Source organism: Ambystoma mexicanum, chromosome 5q, assembly GCF_040938575.1.
Source record: "Ambystoma mexicanum isolate Mex_15411 chromosome 5q, UKY_AmexF1_1, whole genome shotgun sequence".
NCBI lineage: Eukaryota > Metazoa > Chordata > Amphibia > Caudata > Ambystomatidae > Ambystoma > Ambystoma mexicanum.
The window spans coordinates 1,329,406,698-1,329,423,511 of record NC_090933.1 but is presented as its reverse complement, the minus strand read 5'-3'; the positions used below and the strand labels follow the sequence as shown (position 1 = coordinate 1,329,423,511).

At 45.7% G+C, this 16,814-nt stretch overlaps 1 protein-coding gene across 3 annotated transcripts in view; it reads right to left on the bottom strand.

Annotated features, from left to right (window-relative positions):
- The window catches only part of LOC138498536 (zinc finger protein 84-like), a 123,340-nt gene that overhangs the window by 14,978 nt on the left and 91,548 nt on the right, over positions 1-16,814 (bottom strand). For all 3 annotated transcript variants that reach the window (XM_069622318.1, XM_069622317.1, XM_069622319.1), the window contains one exon: positions 14,882-15,066. The gene's annotated coding sequence lies outside the window, so the exon portion shown is untranslated. The remainder of the gene's footprint in view (positions 1-14,881; positions 15,067-16,814) is intronic.

Genomic DNA, 16,814 nt, shown 5'->3' with positions numbered 1-16,814 from the left:
TCAAGACTCTTGGGGTTCACATCAACGCCACGCTATCCATGAATAAGCAAGTAAACTCCATAGCCTCAGCCTCAGCCTTAAGCACCAAACTCATCAATGCCATCAAACCTTTCCTGACCGAGCCTAACTGCCTCTCTATTGCCAGAGCCACTGTAGGTGCTAAGTTAGACTACTGCAACTCACTCCTAGCAGGTACTTCCTGTAAAAATCTAAATAGACTCCAGATCACACAAAACAATGAACTCAGGGCATCACTAGGTATCCAGAGAAGGGACCACATCTCTCAAGCTAGACAAGCAGCTCACTGGCTCCCAGTCAAAGACCGCATTACATTTAAAATTCTCACTACAGCCCACAAATGCGTTAACTACACAGCACCTGCCTATCTCTCAGAAACCCTCTGTACAGCCACCTCAGCAAGACCCGTCAGAACATGCTATACCAACCAACTCACCATTCCTTGCATCAATAAGGCTAAGGCAGGAGGGCTGGGCTTCCCATACATAGCCCCTAAGCTCTGGAACGCCCTCCCTACCTCTCTCCGAGCAGAAACCTCTTTACTTGCCTTTCGAAAGAATCTGAAAACCTCTCTTTTCAACTAATACTCCCCCCCCCTCTTATCACCTACATCTGGCCATTTATCCTAACTACTTATACTGATAAATGTGTGTTCTAGCAATAATGGTCAAATTGTAAATCTGCTGCTACTATAACTAAGCAAAGCTCTACACATGTAACAAGCTTTAAACTGTATACCAATGATATGTAACTAAGCAAAGCTCTTCTTATGTAACAAGTGCCATGTTGCCTAAGGGCTGTTGGGCGCTCTACAAATGTGAATAAATAAATAAATAAATAAATAATCTAGCCCAAACCACGTGTAAGGGGCTGGGGGCACTACACACACTGGCATAGCAACAGTATCCCCAGACAGAATACTGCAGCCGTAACGGCAACGTTGGCACTAAAAAATGAAGAATGACTGCAATCACAGCCACCCAGTATAACAAACTCACTGCAACAGGTTGCGCATGAGCTTACAGCCGCTTGCTAGCACCCACACTTACCAGCCGTTAAGCCGTTTAAGGGATAAGAGGCTCCCAATCCTCCCGGCGGAACACCTTAGCATCACATGCCAACCTCCATCCGCAGGCAGCGAGGCAGCTGGTGATCCCCAATGATCTCCGAAGTGAGGCATAACCCCCGACTCGAAACGCTGCGGCTGGCCCCGCTTGAACCACGGGGGCCGCTGGAGCCGCAGGACAACGCCAGACAACGTTCAGCCCGCACACCAAACGCGAAGCTAGAGCTAGAGGAAAGGACCTATTCTGGCATCAAGCCGCACGGCCACAGAGGGTTGGCACTGCCTCCGACGCAGACAAGTCTCACAGTCCTGTTCTGGATGAGTTGCAGAAGTAGGCAGATTTAGAAAGAGGCTGTTGCAGTAGTCAAGCCTAGAGAGAACCAGAGCTCGAGAGGCAGTAAACTTCTGGGGGAAGGAGAGGAAAGGAGGAATACCTCTGAGGAGGTGCAGTTGGTAGCTTGACTTCTTAGAATCGTTGGAGATGTGAGGAGAAAAGTAGAATGTGGAGTCGAAGATGAACCCGAGGTTCTTAGCCTCACAGGTGGGAGCAGGAAGAGGTCCAAGTGAGGCTGGCCAGAGAGTGACAGGAAAGGAGGGTGCAGGTGTGCTGATAAGGAGAATCTCAGTCTTGCTGGCGTTAAGGCAGAGATCATTGGCGGCACACCATTCCTGGATAGCGGACAGACAGTCAGAGATGAGAGAAGGAGAGGAGGTGGAGGAGGGAAGCCTGAAGACGAGCTGAGTGTCATCCGCATAGCACTGAAAGTTGCAGCAGAGTGCAGCAATGGGGTGGGCAAGGGGTGCCAGGTATTGTTTGAAAAGCCAGGGAGAGATGTTAGACCCCTGTGGAACACCACAGGTAGAGAGTGAGATAGAGGAAAGGAAGGACCCAAGTTGGACCTGGGAGAGTCGATCAGAGAAGAAAGAGGTCAGCCAGGCCAGGCCTGATCAGTGATACCCAGGTTGTCATGGAGACAGTTGAGCAGGATGGCATGGTTGACCGTATCGAAGGCAGAGGAGAGATCGAGTAGGATGAGGATAGAAGGGTTGTTAGAGTCAAGGTTGGAGAGCAGGTCTTCATGGATGTTCAGGAGAGCAGCTTCTGTGCTTCTTGAAGCTCTAAAGCCTGACTGATGGTCATGGAGACAACCAACAGAATTAGTGTGAAGATTAAGCTGGGAGATGGCCAGTTCTTTCAGGAATTTTCCAGGTAAGGAGTGATGGAGATTGTGCGCTAGTTAGCCGGGCATGAGGGGTCGGCAGTGGGTTTCTTGAGAAGAGGATGCACAAGAGTGCTTCAGAGGGGCGGGTAAGGCTTCAGATGCAAAGGGGAGGTTACAGAAGTCGGCAAGAGCAGGAGCAAGTGTGTCAATATGGTCCATGATGGTTTTAGATGAACAGGGAAGAACCTGTTTTAACAAGACTTTCATAGATCGGACTTGTCTTGAAACCTCATTGGGGGAGAGAAGAGGAAAGGAAGAGAAGGTGGGACGGGGCAGCTGTAGGAGGGCCAGAAGTAGAGGAGAGAGAAGGGGGAAGATGAGGAGAGGACGGGAGGGTGGACAGGATGTCCTGCATTTTTTAGATGAAATGAGAGGCAAGGGCCATGCAAAGAGCCTGGGAGGAGATAGGAGAGGTAGAGACTGCAGCAGGGTTGGCCAGCTCCTTGTAGATTTTAAAGGGTTTTGCTGTGTTGTTAGAGGCCAGAGTCTTGGGTGTGGGCTCTCTACTTCGTTTGGACAAGGAGCCGGTAATGCCTTTAGAGCAGGCAGCAGGCCAGTCTGTCAGAGAATACAAGAAGCCCACCATTTCCTCTCAGCCACCTACACTCGCGTTTAAGGGTTGCTAGGTCGGAGTCGTACCAAGAGTTGCACTTGGCTTTGGGCTTCAAGCAGATCCTCATGACAGGAGCAAGAACATCCAGAGCATCAGAGATAGAAGAGTAGAGCATGGAAAGGGCTGTGTAGAGATGAGAGTCAGCCGGAGGAGGAAGAGGGGGGCGAGAGAATGTGGCAGCGAAAGCCTTAACTGACACATGTTTCATGGGTCAGATGACCGAGAAGGTAGGTGGCAGTGTTGGAGTTGGATTGGCCCGAGAGGTAGAGAGGGAGAGATGGGAGGAAAGGAGGGAGTAATCACTCTGGGAGAGGAAGTGGTCAGAGGGATGGCGAGGGAGAGGTTGGAGGATATCAGAGCATCTAGCGTGTGCCTGCGGAGTGAGTCGGGCCAGAGGGGAGAATATATAGAGATAGAGAGAATTGCAGAGGTCACGAAAGAGTACAGAGGAGGAACAGGGAGCATCCACAAGGAGAAGGAGTTGAGTGGTAGAAGCCAGGAGGCAGAAGGAGAGGGACGCCCACTCAGAGAGGAAGGAGGTGATCTGATAAGGTGTCCGATAGATGTTAGCCACGGTAAGAGAGTTGCCAGGAGAGAGAGAGCCTGCAGATAAGGCATTTGAAAGAGGAGTAGGTCTGCATAGGAATAACAGAGCCATGAATCCACTCACGGAAGATTAGGGCTACACCCTCTGCGGACCGGGTGGATCTGGGTGTGGAGAGCATCTTGTTGCCGTCAGGCAGGAGAGTATCAAAACTTATGACAGAGCTGGCAGTGAACCATGTCTCGGTGAGAACGAGGACATTGAGGTCAAGTTCTTCAAGGAGGTGACAGATGTCAGAGGAGTGTTGGATGGCTGAGCGGGAGTTGAGAGTGGCAATATGGAGAAGGTTGCCATCCTCGAAGGACTTCCGGGGAGGGGTAAAGAGCAGAGGTATGCACTGTGGAGTTGTGGAAGGAGGTGCAGATAGATCCCGAGGGGGGGCTTGAGAGGAAAGAGAGGGCAATATAGCCAAGGAGGAGGCAGAGGGGGGAAGCAACAACGCTGAAGAAAGTTGAGAAGGGAGAGCAGGAGAAGAAAGGAAATTGATGAGGCTCTGGAAGCGTCTATCAAAGAGAAGAAGGTTGGCCTGAGGGCCTTGGACAAAGACAGTGCCATTCATGTAGACATTAATGATGACCTTAGAGTAGTCGAAGGAGGCCAGGTGGAAATCCCAGCGGTTGCCACCATTAATGGGAGAAGAGGAGAAAGGAGAGAGAACAGAGACCATATGAAGCGTCCATAGATCTGGCGAGGGAACGACAAAGAGGTTGTCGGTGAGGGTCTGTCTGGAGGAAATACTAGTATCAGTATAGTGTCAGTGAAAGGAAGACCAGGGTTAGAGACCGAGATATCTTTTTGAACTTCTTCGTGCCAGACTTAATGAGGAGGGAAGGATGTCAATGGAGAAATAGTTGGAGAAGATAGGGGAAGCAGAGAGTGCCATGGGTGGTGTAGAGATTGAGGGGGGGCAGTCACTAGGCCAACAAGTACAAGATAAAAAGCATGCAATAAAACCACACGGGCACAAACACCACTAAATTCAAAATTAGTACAGGGTAATTCTAGACAGAGTAAAGGCTGTGGATGGCCCAGGCCCTTTGCCTCCCTGCATCATTAATATTGCATCAGCATGCAGTGATACTGTGAATGACTTTGCCTGCCAGTGCTTAGTCTATTAAACCACACCTTGCTGCCTTCAGCCATGCCCATCTCTCTGCACTCTAGTGCCTGGCTACCATTGTCAAGGCTTCCGTTTTCCAGGAGGTATGCCCAACGGGACCATCCCACCATGGTAGGGGCAAACCTGCAGGAAGACTGAGCACATGCTTGGTGGGAGGAGGACTCTGGGAAGCCTAGATATGGATTGCTCCTTAGTTCTCGCCTCAGCCTCGCAGGTGTTGTATTGTGCAGTTGCCTTCCACATGCCCTCCTCCTCTGCATGCGTATGCGTGAGGAACGAGACATACTCCTCTGCAGTCCAGATGATCCACGTCCACTTGCCTTTCCGACATTCATATTTTGGGTAGTGTTTGAAGGGGATCTACGGGATTACTGTGCATCGGGAAACTTCAAAATCCAAAATAATAATCTCGCTGCGCAGTGATCATACAGATCACTTTCCACCATCCAGCTTCCCCTGTCACTTACTTTTTTCGGGGGCACACACAGAAGTGTGCCGCCGACTCTCCTGTACCCCTGCAGCGTCAGTTCCCTCCCACTAACGTGGGTCGGAGCTCGTGCTGCAGGGTGCTATCATTTGTGATGTCACCTTTGATGTCATGGGTGGTAGTCCTTGGAGTGCAGAGTGGTGGCGCGAGTTATTTTTGCTGAGTTTACCATAACTGGCGACTAGTGCAAAGTACCTGTAATGTCCCTTTCGAAAAAATGTTCCACTGATTTGGACAGGTTTTTCTTTGGGCAACTGAACCCTAACCTTTCTTTAGCACAGTTTTTTACTGAATTTGGTAGGCATTTGGTAGTGCAACTTAACCATAACGTAGGTTTTTACCAGAATGCCATTAGTTTGTGTAGATGTAGCATACAGCATACAAAACTGATTTCCCTATACGGATGAGCACAGTAACCACAAACTGTACATCTGTTCGTATATAGCCGCTAGCATTCAAACTGCTGGAAACAGCAGGAGTTCTCTTACGTACTGCTACCATTCACCAAAGTGAAGACACATGTATAAATAGCACCATTGCAAGGAAAGTAAAGTAAGGTAACTGTGCAAACTCTGTACTGTAAAACAAACAGACCAAAGGCATAGATTATGAACCATAATTGAATGCACCAGTACATGAAGTGACGTGTGCATCCAACAATATTACCACACTGCCGCTGTAGATGGAAACAAAGAAGGAAATAGCAGAGTGAGGAATGTAAAGTATTGAGAGCAGAACGTAACTGCAACTTGGTAACTACACTAAAGTCTCTCCTATAATTGCAGAACTTCTACAGTGCAAAACAATAGCAAACCATGTTTTTTGTTTTTTTAACGCAGCAATGCCAAGCACCCTAGATTAGTTGGCAGAGAACGTCCGTCTTCAGTAAATAAGGCATGATAGTAACTGCATTGCCAAGCACTGCAGTCTAAAAAGTAATGTAGTTAATATGTATTGCTGAATGTACACTTCACACATATGTTTGTGTGTAACAGGACATACTTTACATTGAAGGAATGCAGCAGAAGCAGCACCTGTACCGCAACAGCAAGTAGCCACACAAAGTGATTCAGACGCTTCAAAAGCAACGTACACAGCCTGGACATGAAAATAGAGCAGTTGCTAAACACTTTGTATTACCCCCACCCTGTCCTAATAATGGCCATGTTTCTTACAAAGGAAACGTGTATATCTAAACTGTTTGTCAGTGTGTGCGTAGCTGTTGCTTTGGTGCTGTAATGGCATTGTAAAGCTGTAGCGTACAGTACTGGCCGAGATGCGTGCAGCTAAGCAAAATGGAGGTTTCCTAGTGAGAGTGCACCTACCCCACATATGTCCAATCACAATGGAAGTGTCGGTAGCACTACAGTACTGGCCGCATCTTCGAAATCACTTTCATTTAGTTGTGGCACCGGATGTCTGTCGGTTGTACAGCTATACGTATGCGTATGTCATCCTCTGTCTCCTGCTAATGCCGCTGCTGTCACCAACCCTACCGATTCATGCGACAGGGTACACTATTTGAAACAGTCCTGCTGCCTACGCACTTCGTTGTGCAAAGCTACCGATTTGTGGCTGCGTCACACCTGGCTAACTGAGGCCCATTGGGGGCAAAAAGCAGCATGCTCTACTGTACAGTGGGCGTGTTAAATAGCCCATTGCTTTGATTGATGAGTTGCTTGCCCTTCCATGACCTGTGAAACTGACACACTGTCTCTGCACACAGCACAGCGAGGTTAAGTATGACGTTGTTGACTGTGGTTTGTACAGTTGGAGAAAATAATTCCCTTGCACTTATGACAGTCCGTAGTGAGTCTGGAAAATATGAAGACTGTTGCGGCTTGTTAACTCGCAGACAGATAAATGAGAGCACAACAAAGTAAACAACAAAATATGCACATCTCAAAGAACATCAGTGCAGATTGCAAAGATACTGTGGCCGCGTGCAGGTGCCTAAGCAACTATCTTGTTGCTCCTCCTAAGGAAACTGCGTGGCTCCTTTTGGAAAGAATTCCTATATGGCAAAATGTTCTCATCACCATGAATGCTACATATATTCCTAATGTCGTGCCATCAAGTAACAGTACTTTGCCTTCGATGCACACATTGCTATATTTGAAGACGTACACATAGCGCTTTTGTGGCGTAATGCACTGCATACTATATGCTGCAGATCAATATCTGCCAGAGTCCGTTACCTGTGGTGAGACATTCAGACATAAGGCAGTCCACAAGCTGTTGAGGAGAACTCCATCAGAGGTTGGATATATACATGCGCTTTGGTATTTCACTGTTCATAGCAAACTGTAGTGGGTCCCTTTGTTCACACGCAACAAGAAAGGAACAACGGGTGTTGGCAGCGACTTCAAGTCGAGCGCTTTCATTCGCAATGCATGTCCAAATCCCTAACCACCCTTTGTAGTCGATATTACAAGTATCTGCTACGAAGAATATATACAATGCTATAATATTTCATTGGTGACTATTGGGCAAACGTTACGACTCTAACACATTCTTGCGCACACCACACCCAGAAGCCTTATTGCACATTCTCTTAGCCTCTAAACACCCATTTCCATGCGTTGCATTCTGCAAAATTGGCCGGCTGTGACACGTGGAATCCTGGCAGTGACTCAGTGTCCGCATACCTTTAGTGCTGTGTGCGGGCGTGGCGGAATACATTTCAACCAGGACAGCTGTTAGACAGAATCACATGCAGTACCCTTGGGGAACACTACATGCAATTAGGACTACAAGTGTAAGCACAATTTCAGCTTTGGTACAAACCTGTACTACACAGTAAAGTGGTAGCAATGGCAGAGCAGCCAGACTTATCGCAAGAGTTTAAGTGAGCAGTAGAACAAGTTACACAAAGGACCAACCAGTACAGTGATTCAAACAAACACTTACTCGAGGTTTCTTGGTAAAATAATATACATCTATTTAAACAGTTTGTTGGAAAACATTTCACTAGCGAGAGCAGCTCAACATCACACACTAATAAACCACAAATACACAACCGCTAAGTAAATGAACATGTTTAGCTCCACTGAAGTGGGAGAAAAATGGCACTTCAGATACTTAATATAGGAGTAAAAAGGTTATAAGAATCAACAGCACAAATGCATTCATAGGCAGGGCAAAGGGTTTAAGTATACTACAACCAGCAATTCATCTCATAGGCCTGGGCCAAAGTCAATGGTTCAGAGTCTTTGTATTGGATAGCACAGTTTTGGTAGTAACGGTTAAGTCTTTGCCACAGAGTTTAGAAGAATTTGGCTAGGCGGAATGTTTGACGAATGTTTAGGGAATATTAAGCCTTCGAAGTTGAGCAAAGTTCCACGAACTTTAGCAATGGCCAAAAATATTTCCGGACCGTGTTTGCACAATACCTTGTTAGTGAAGAAGAGCTGTAGCTGAGGCAGTTGTTCCTGGCAGTTCGAACAGACCTCGCTGTTCCTGGGATTCAGCCGTGGAAACAAGGAGGACGTCGGCAGGTTCCTGTACTGCCCAGAGATGAGGCCAAAAGCTTAGCAAGACGTTAGTTTAAGGTGTGAGTGCCTTAAAGACCACAAGCTGGTTTCCTTCCCTCTGGCTATCCGGTTTTCAACAGCACTCTGATGAAAATTTGACCAGACAAGGACGGTGTCCAGGTGGCTTACGAGTTGGTTGTTCCCACCAAACTCAAGGGAAGAAGTTAACCTTGAAGGACTTCTCTGTCAATTGGAGTTTCAGGCAATTCGGTCCTGCAGCAGGGCTTCACCGGTCGTCCAGGAGTTGCAGCAGTCCTCTTCCTTCAGCTCGTCTTCGATTCTTTCATTCCAGTGGTCAACTCTGCTTTCCAAGTCTCAGAGACCTGCTTTTAAACAGTCCCCCATTCATTCCAGCCGGCTGTCACTCACACAGCAGGGTGGCTGTCCTTGCCGGACAGTCAGCCAGCCAATCACGCCAGAGTGCATTCAGGTCTCCTAGGAGACTAAGCACAGGGAGTTTCGGGCACCTCCCTCACATCCTGTCCACCCCAGACATTCAGGCGCCAGAGGAGGGCTTCAGCACTGAAGCCCGCCAAAGGCCAACGAACAAAGGGACCAACCCTGGTTTGGCGTGCAGAGACAAACACAAGGACTTTTCCCAAAAGAAATGGCGAAAAAAGATGACCGGAGTCTGTTTTTACAGCTAGGTCTGGGACGTCATATTGAAAAATATGGGTGACCCGAATTTTAGCTACCGTTGATAGCGGTCGGGAAAAATCATGGTAGTTGATCTAAACCACTGCCACCGGCCATTTAAAGTAGGAAAAGGTAACATTTTACTGTTGCATGAGTGTTTTGACTCAGGGGAAGCTAGGCAATCCCTCCAGCACTCTATAGGAAGATAGTGTGTGCTGGGTCAGTACATTTCAAAAGACTAGTAAAGCCAATTTAACTTTACATGCTCTGGGAGACAGTAGTCAGTCCCAGAGAAGGTATTTAAACCTTGGGAAGTCTGAAAGACATCCATGTGCCACTGCACTGAAGGTGCTGTATGACACACAGAAAAAGATGATGGCTATGGAGCTGTTTTAAAACTCCATAACCAAAGAACACAAAAGTAAACCACACACAAAATACATCGAAGAGTGGAAAAAAAGCCTCACACTATTTCCAGGTAAAAAAAATCAAATCCAAGAAATCCAGCAAAGTTGCTGGGGGTCTCAAAAGGTAAGGGAAATTAGCACATTTTGAGAATTCTCCCTAACAACAGCGGATTTCATAAGTAGTGGTAGCTCTGAAAACAGCCTTTTGTGTTGTGGTTTGTTTGGATGCTTTTAAGGAAACACTCTTTTTGTGGTTTTTGAAAGGACTTATTTTTCTGTACTCTGCCCATTCTTACAGTAAGCTGTTGAACGCATCCTGTAAATGGTACCACAAAATACCATTGCCAATGTTGGACAACGAAATGCCATTGTCATGGGATAAGTCAGGATTGTGAGAATCAATTATGTCATTGTTGCAGAAGAACATTGCAGAATCGCACACAAAAGTAGACATGTTTGCATTGATGACACACCGTCCGCCCTCTGGCTGTGAACAAACTGCATTAGAACAGTTCCATAGTCTTCTTCGTAGTGTAGATGAGAAAAGAATTTTCGCAGTGGGAAAGAAACGCTTCACTGCTTTCAGCAATCTCTTGAGTTGATGGAACACATATGAACAAGGGGCGTGACCCAAATGCTGCCCACCGTACTGTACGACGACAACATCAAAAGGAGCGAAAATGACCACTTCTTTGCAAAGGTCAAGGACAGTGCCGAAACGCCTCTCATCGGTAGCGCACCACAGCCTTGCTCCTGGGCATAGCTGTGCAAATCTACCACAAAGGCATCACCCAGTAACAACACTCTGCACCTCTCCATGTCTGCCATTCTGACTACACGAAGTAATGTGAAAATAAATGTTACCGCCCCTTCCTGTGAAGCAGAACCTCAGCAACTAATTGGATAATCCCCACAGTCACATTCCCATTGACCAGCATGCTCATAAGGCCACGATGTGGCACGTGCGCTTTCCCAAGTACAGCAAGGCCCGTACCCCAATAAAGCAGGAATAATACTACTTCCCTTTTCGCAGCACTCCCTCATTGCACACTGCAAAACATTCACACACGCAAGCATCAAGAACATCCAAGACCTCTGCATCCAACACTATCATTTCTGTACAGCTCTGCATATTTAGCGTTATACACTCCGAGTGCACGTCGTGTGTCCTTCCAAAGCACCTCAAGTAAAAAAGTTCTGCACAAGGAATGCACAATTTCATCATGCACAATCATCCCGAGCGGCACCTATCAGCAATTTGGCCATGCACCCAAAAGTCTAGGCCTTGGCCACACCCAGAAAACCATAATGCAGCCATGCATGGCAACATGTGGGCAGATACCACAATCCACTAACGTAACATAGCCAGCGCCACTTCTACCCCAAACCCCACACCATGACCCAGCGATACCTGGTAACATGTAACAGTTAGGAGAATCTACAAACTTACCACAGCCCCCGGGAACCCTTACCCACTTCCGTTGCACACAGAATAGAAGGATGATGAACTAATATGGAGAGATGAACATTCAAGACTTTCTGGATACAACTGGAGAGAGGTGGTCAGGGGGAGCAGAACTGAGCCCGTCTGGATGGCTGATCCCCATGCAGGCTGCAGACAGAAGCCATTGATAGAGGGATAACCAGCCTAGGTTGGGAATTGGTTTCCAGGCAGCCAGCTGAAAAGAAAGCTTGCTGATGCAGTAATTCCAGACTGACTAGGCCCTTGTTGATTTTCCCAAAATAAAAAGATGCATTTCAAAAGTAAGAAATAACCCCAAAAATCCCTATATTGTCTATAGTAAAGCCCTGGGAATAAAAAGGACAGGGAATTAAAGGGAAATCGTGATTTGACAAAGATGCAGGTGAAGCGTAAAACATAAATGCCCTGTGTCTCACATTAATATTGATTATAAAGTGAAATGTAATTTCCCTAACACCCAATGCATTTTGTTTCGTATTGAGAGGCACGGTTCAAAACTGACAGTATTGTTTGTACTGGAATGTAGACTGTGTTTGTAAAATAAAGCATAATTAAAGAGAATCCTTTGCTCCTGTTGGTGTGGAATTGCAAATTCCATAGTGTAAGTCATGACACACTAATGTATAATGTGATATCATGCAATAGCAGCCAGTGTGAGTCTTAAATTAGATAATTGCGCAATGACAATTATCACAGAGAATTAATTTTGTTCATAGATAATCATGCAAAGGGTTAAACTGCTGCAGTCCCTTGTGTTGAACTACACAAGCAGATCTATGTGAAATGTGACAGGCCAAGATTGTTGTATAATTGTAAATATACTGGAGACTATTACATCTCTAAACAATTTCTTTTAGCAATGTAGGCAAATGAATAGAAGTAGATTGAAAGCTGTGCACAGACACGTGTATTTAAAGCTGCACACATGTGTATTTAAAGTGGCACACATACATTTAGATTAAAGCTGCACATAAACATGTAGATTAAACTGCAGACACACATTCATTTAACGTTATCTATACATGTTCAGAGAAAGCTGTGCAAATGTTCAGACAAGAGCGTACTATTCTGAGAACATTAGTCTCTGAATCAAAACCTGTAGGAGTCATATGGAAGCATGCCATTGTCTGCACTTCAATAACCTGCACATAGCCAATAAACCGGCAAGCCCTCTTGTATATAGGGGAGCTAAGCTGAATGAATGTATGTATTTTATGGTATTTGTACAAGTAACTTTTCTCCAATACCATACTAAAACCTAAATCTGTTTGTGTGTTAGTCATAATTTGACTTTTCACAATACAAACACAGACATTCTGAACAATTCATATATAACTAAAAAAAACAATTCATACAATTGAACAGAAAATGTCACAATAAACGTCCATCCTTCAGTTCACAGAAGACATAGCACATATTTCTAAACTCCCCTTAGTTCTTTATGAGAGCTTCAATTATCTTCAGGAATCTCAGGACCTCCAGAAACAGGAATGTCTCATGTCCCTCTGAAAGTCAGTTCCAAAATTACTCCGAGTTTAACCAGTCGATGTTATGGACAAAACGAGAAAAATTGACTACTCTTTCTTGGTCTGTGCCAATGCATGACATAAGAAGATGTTTCACATTTTGTTTGACATTCTCGTCACACAAATTACATCTACTGTCAGTCAGTGGTCCCTTGTTCCTGACTCTCAATAGCTCACGGGTGATATATAGATTCATTCAAAATCTCAGAAAATTCGCCCTTCAGATTGGATTGGGAATCTTTCTAAGATAGCGGGGTAGAAATCCCAATGGTTTATCGGTGACTTTAACATTCTCAAAACATTTCATTTTCACAAATGTTTTCCTCGTTTCAATCCAGTCGTTTAGGCCTATTGCTTTTTTTATTTTCCTTGGATTATCCACAAGGTCTTTTTCTGATAACTGGCATTTCCGCAGTAAGGCTGAAGCTTCTTCCTTCAAACCATGCAAAAACACATTGTTTTTTTTGTCATCAGACCACCAATGTCAGCGTAAAGAGTGTTATCTTGAGGATTAATGATTGATCCATTTAACGAGATCGTTCTCCAGCCAGCATGGGGTTCCCGAGATTGGAGACCCAGCTCATAACGTAACCTAGCCATTGATAAAGAAGGTCTTAGATTGAGTACTTTATCCTTCTCCAGCCAGCATGGGATTCCGTAGATTGGAAACCCAGCTCATAACGTAACCTAGCCATTGATAAAGAAGGCGTTAGATTGAGTACTTTATGCTTCTCCAGCCAGCATGGGATTCCAGAGACTGGAGACACAGCTCATAACGTAACCTAGCCATTGATTAAGAAACTGTTAGATTGAGTACTTTATCCTTCTCCAGCCAGCATGGGATTCCAGAGATTGGAGACCCAGCTCATAACGTAACCTAGCCATTGATAAAGAAGGTGTTAGATTGAGTACTTTATCCTTCTCCAGCCAGCAGGGGATTCCAGAGATTGGAGACCCAGCTCATAACGTAACCTAGCCATTGATAAAGAAGGTGTTAGATTGAGTACTTTATCCTTCTCCAGCCAGCTTGGGGTTCCAGAGATTGGAGACCCAGCTTCCAGCCAGCATGTGATTCCAGAGACTGGAGACACAGCTCATAACGTAACCTAGCCATTCATAAAGAAGGTCTTAGATGGAGTACTTTATCCTTCTCCAGCCAGCTTGGGGTTCCAGAGACTGGAGACCCAGCTCATAAAGTAACCTAGCCATTGATAAAGAAGGTGTTAGATTGAGCACTTTATCCTTCTCCAGCCAGCAGGGGGTTCCAGAGACTGGAGACCCAACTCATAACGTAACCTAGACATTGGTAAAGAAGGGCTTAGATTGAGTACTTAATCCTTCTCCAGCCAGCATGGGATTCCAGATGGTCATATTCAATGTTACAATGATATCTAATCTGTGGTCACGCTGTCTTTCGGTCCACTTCAAGCTTAATGTCTTATGGCTCTGGCTAGTAGGGGACCTTTATCGGGACAAACAATTGAATATGTGACATAACAATGACCTCCCACATGTGTTTTGTAAAGAATCACAGATTCCTTTAGGAATAATTTGTTATGTGCTAATCATTCTAAATGTCACTTAAATACATTTTACTAACCTTTGCCAAGTATCTTAAGGTCAGGAAATTATTTCTTGTATTTCCACTAGTGACATGATTCTATAGTGTTGTCTTCATGTCTGAAAATTGCATGTGTCTGCAATATATATATACATCTTTCTATATGCCTCTAATTGATCTGTGAATTTAATACATACCTCCTCCTGATGCAAGGGAAATCCTGCAGCAGCTTAGCACCTTAAACTGTATTTCTCCTCTAAACCAATCACTGTCCTCTGGGTCATACTGACCCCAAACAAAGACAGTCCTCTCCCTAAACTCAACCCCTGGTGGCCATCTTCAGATTTGGTAAGCACGTTAATTGGCAGTATGAACCAAGACGAGCCACAGAGGGGAAGGTGGGAGGGTTTGCATGTGAATCCATGCCAGAACCATGCTGGAGAACAATAGTTACAGGTAAGTAACTTAAACCTTCTCCAGCATGGGGTCAGGCATGGATTCAAATGCTCAAGAATAACGATTACACAGCAGTACATATAAACAACCAAGGGTGGTGGCAAGGCTCAACAGAAGCCATAAACACACAGCTCTGGAACAGACTCACCTCAAGCAAACAGATTGCGTTGCATGGCTTGGCCGACTCGGACCTCCTCCCTGGAATCCGTCAACGCTGTAGAACCTTGTGAAGGTGTGTGTGGACCTCCACGTCGCAGCCCAGCAGATGTCAAGCAGGGGAACACCAGAAAGACACTGAACTAAGGTCTACTACTTGAGCAACCTCGAAGGACCCTGGATCCGGAGTAAATTAGAAGAAAATGAGAACAAACAAAACCTTTAACTTGGAATGATATACTTTTACCTTGCCCTAAAAACCACAAGACACTCGTCCACTCAGCATCATAGACTATAACAATTAGGAGAAAAAACATTCAAATATAAATGCTGCTCAGACAAAAACAGTGTGTTAAAAGACAAATGTTGGAAAAGAACATAAAATTGTTGAATGACTAAACATACTTGTGCCTTGAGGAAGCCCGAGCAAGGGCGAAACGCATGCATGTGCCTCCTAACAGAGCTTGTTGGCACTACTGCACTGATACTGATGTTTGGAACACTTATATTAATACCTATTGAGGATTTGAAGAACATAGGCACCACTGGATTATCATTGATGTATGGACCATATATATGTATTTCCACTAGTGACATGATTCACTAGTATTATGCTCATGTCTGAAATTCCACGTTTCTGCAGCACATAAGGATGTTTTCTGTTGCCCAAAATGTCTACATACATCTTTCTATATGCCTCAAATTGATCTGTGAATTAAATACATACCTCCTCTTTATGTGAGGGAAATTGTGCAGCAGCTAAGCTCCTTTAACTGTATTTCTCCTCTAAACCAATCACTGTCCTCTGGGTCATACTGCTCCCATCCAATAACAGCCTTCTCCCTAAGCTCCACCCCTGGTGGAGATCTTCAGATTTGGTAAGCACGTAAAGTGGCAATATGAACCTAGAAGAGCCACAGTGGGGAAGGTGGGAGGGTTTGCATGTGAATCCATGCCAGAACCACGCTGGAGAACAATAGTTACAGGTAAGTAACTTAAACCTTCTCCAGCATGGGGTCAGGCATGGATTCAAATGCTCATGAATAACGATTAGACAGCAGTACATATAAACAACCTAGGGTGGTGGTAAGGCTCAACAGAAGCAATAAACACACAGCTCTGGAACAGACTCGCCTCAAACAAACAGATTGCGTTGCATGGCTTGGCCAACTCGGACGTCCTCCCTGGAATCCCTGTCAACGCAGTAGATCCTTGTGAAGGTGTGCGTGGACATCCATGTCGGAGCCCAGCAGATGTCGAGTAGAGGCACATCAGAAAGAAACGCTGTTGTCACAGTAATGGCTATGGTTGAGTGAGCTCTCGGCTGGCCAGGCAGCGGTCTGCCAGCTATTCAATGCCAGTGCATGATGCAGCCAGAGAGCCACCTGGAGATGGAAGGACATTCCTTAATTTACAGGTCCATAGTTGACAAAAAACTGAGAAGTCTTCTGAAAACTCTTTGTATATGCCACATAAAACTTCAAGGCATGAGCGTCGTCCAGCGAATGCTATGTGCTTTCCGCTGGTGACGACGGGTTTGGGAAGAAGACAGGTAATACCAAAGGTTTGTTGAGGTGGAATTCTGGTGGCATCTTTGGCATAAAGGTTGGGTGTGTACGCAGTACCACCTTTGAAGCGTGGAAAGATAAGAAAGGAAGCTTGCAAGGCAGTGCCTGACTCTCCCCGAACTGCCTGGCCAAGGTGATAGCCACGAGGAAAGCCGTTTTCCATGAGAGAAACTCGAGCGGGGTTGTTGTCGGCGTAACCGGCACCCTCCTCTGTATCTTGAAGAGCAGCAAATGCAGAGTCGAGATAATGTCCACTGAGAGGTCTCTAGGGGGCAGCTGATGCGCAGGGCATATTGGAAGCAGGGGCGCAGGGGCAGAGCCAAGGACCTTGTCGTCACAAGGCCCTCGTTCGTCTTC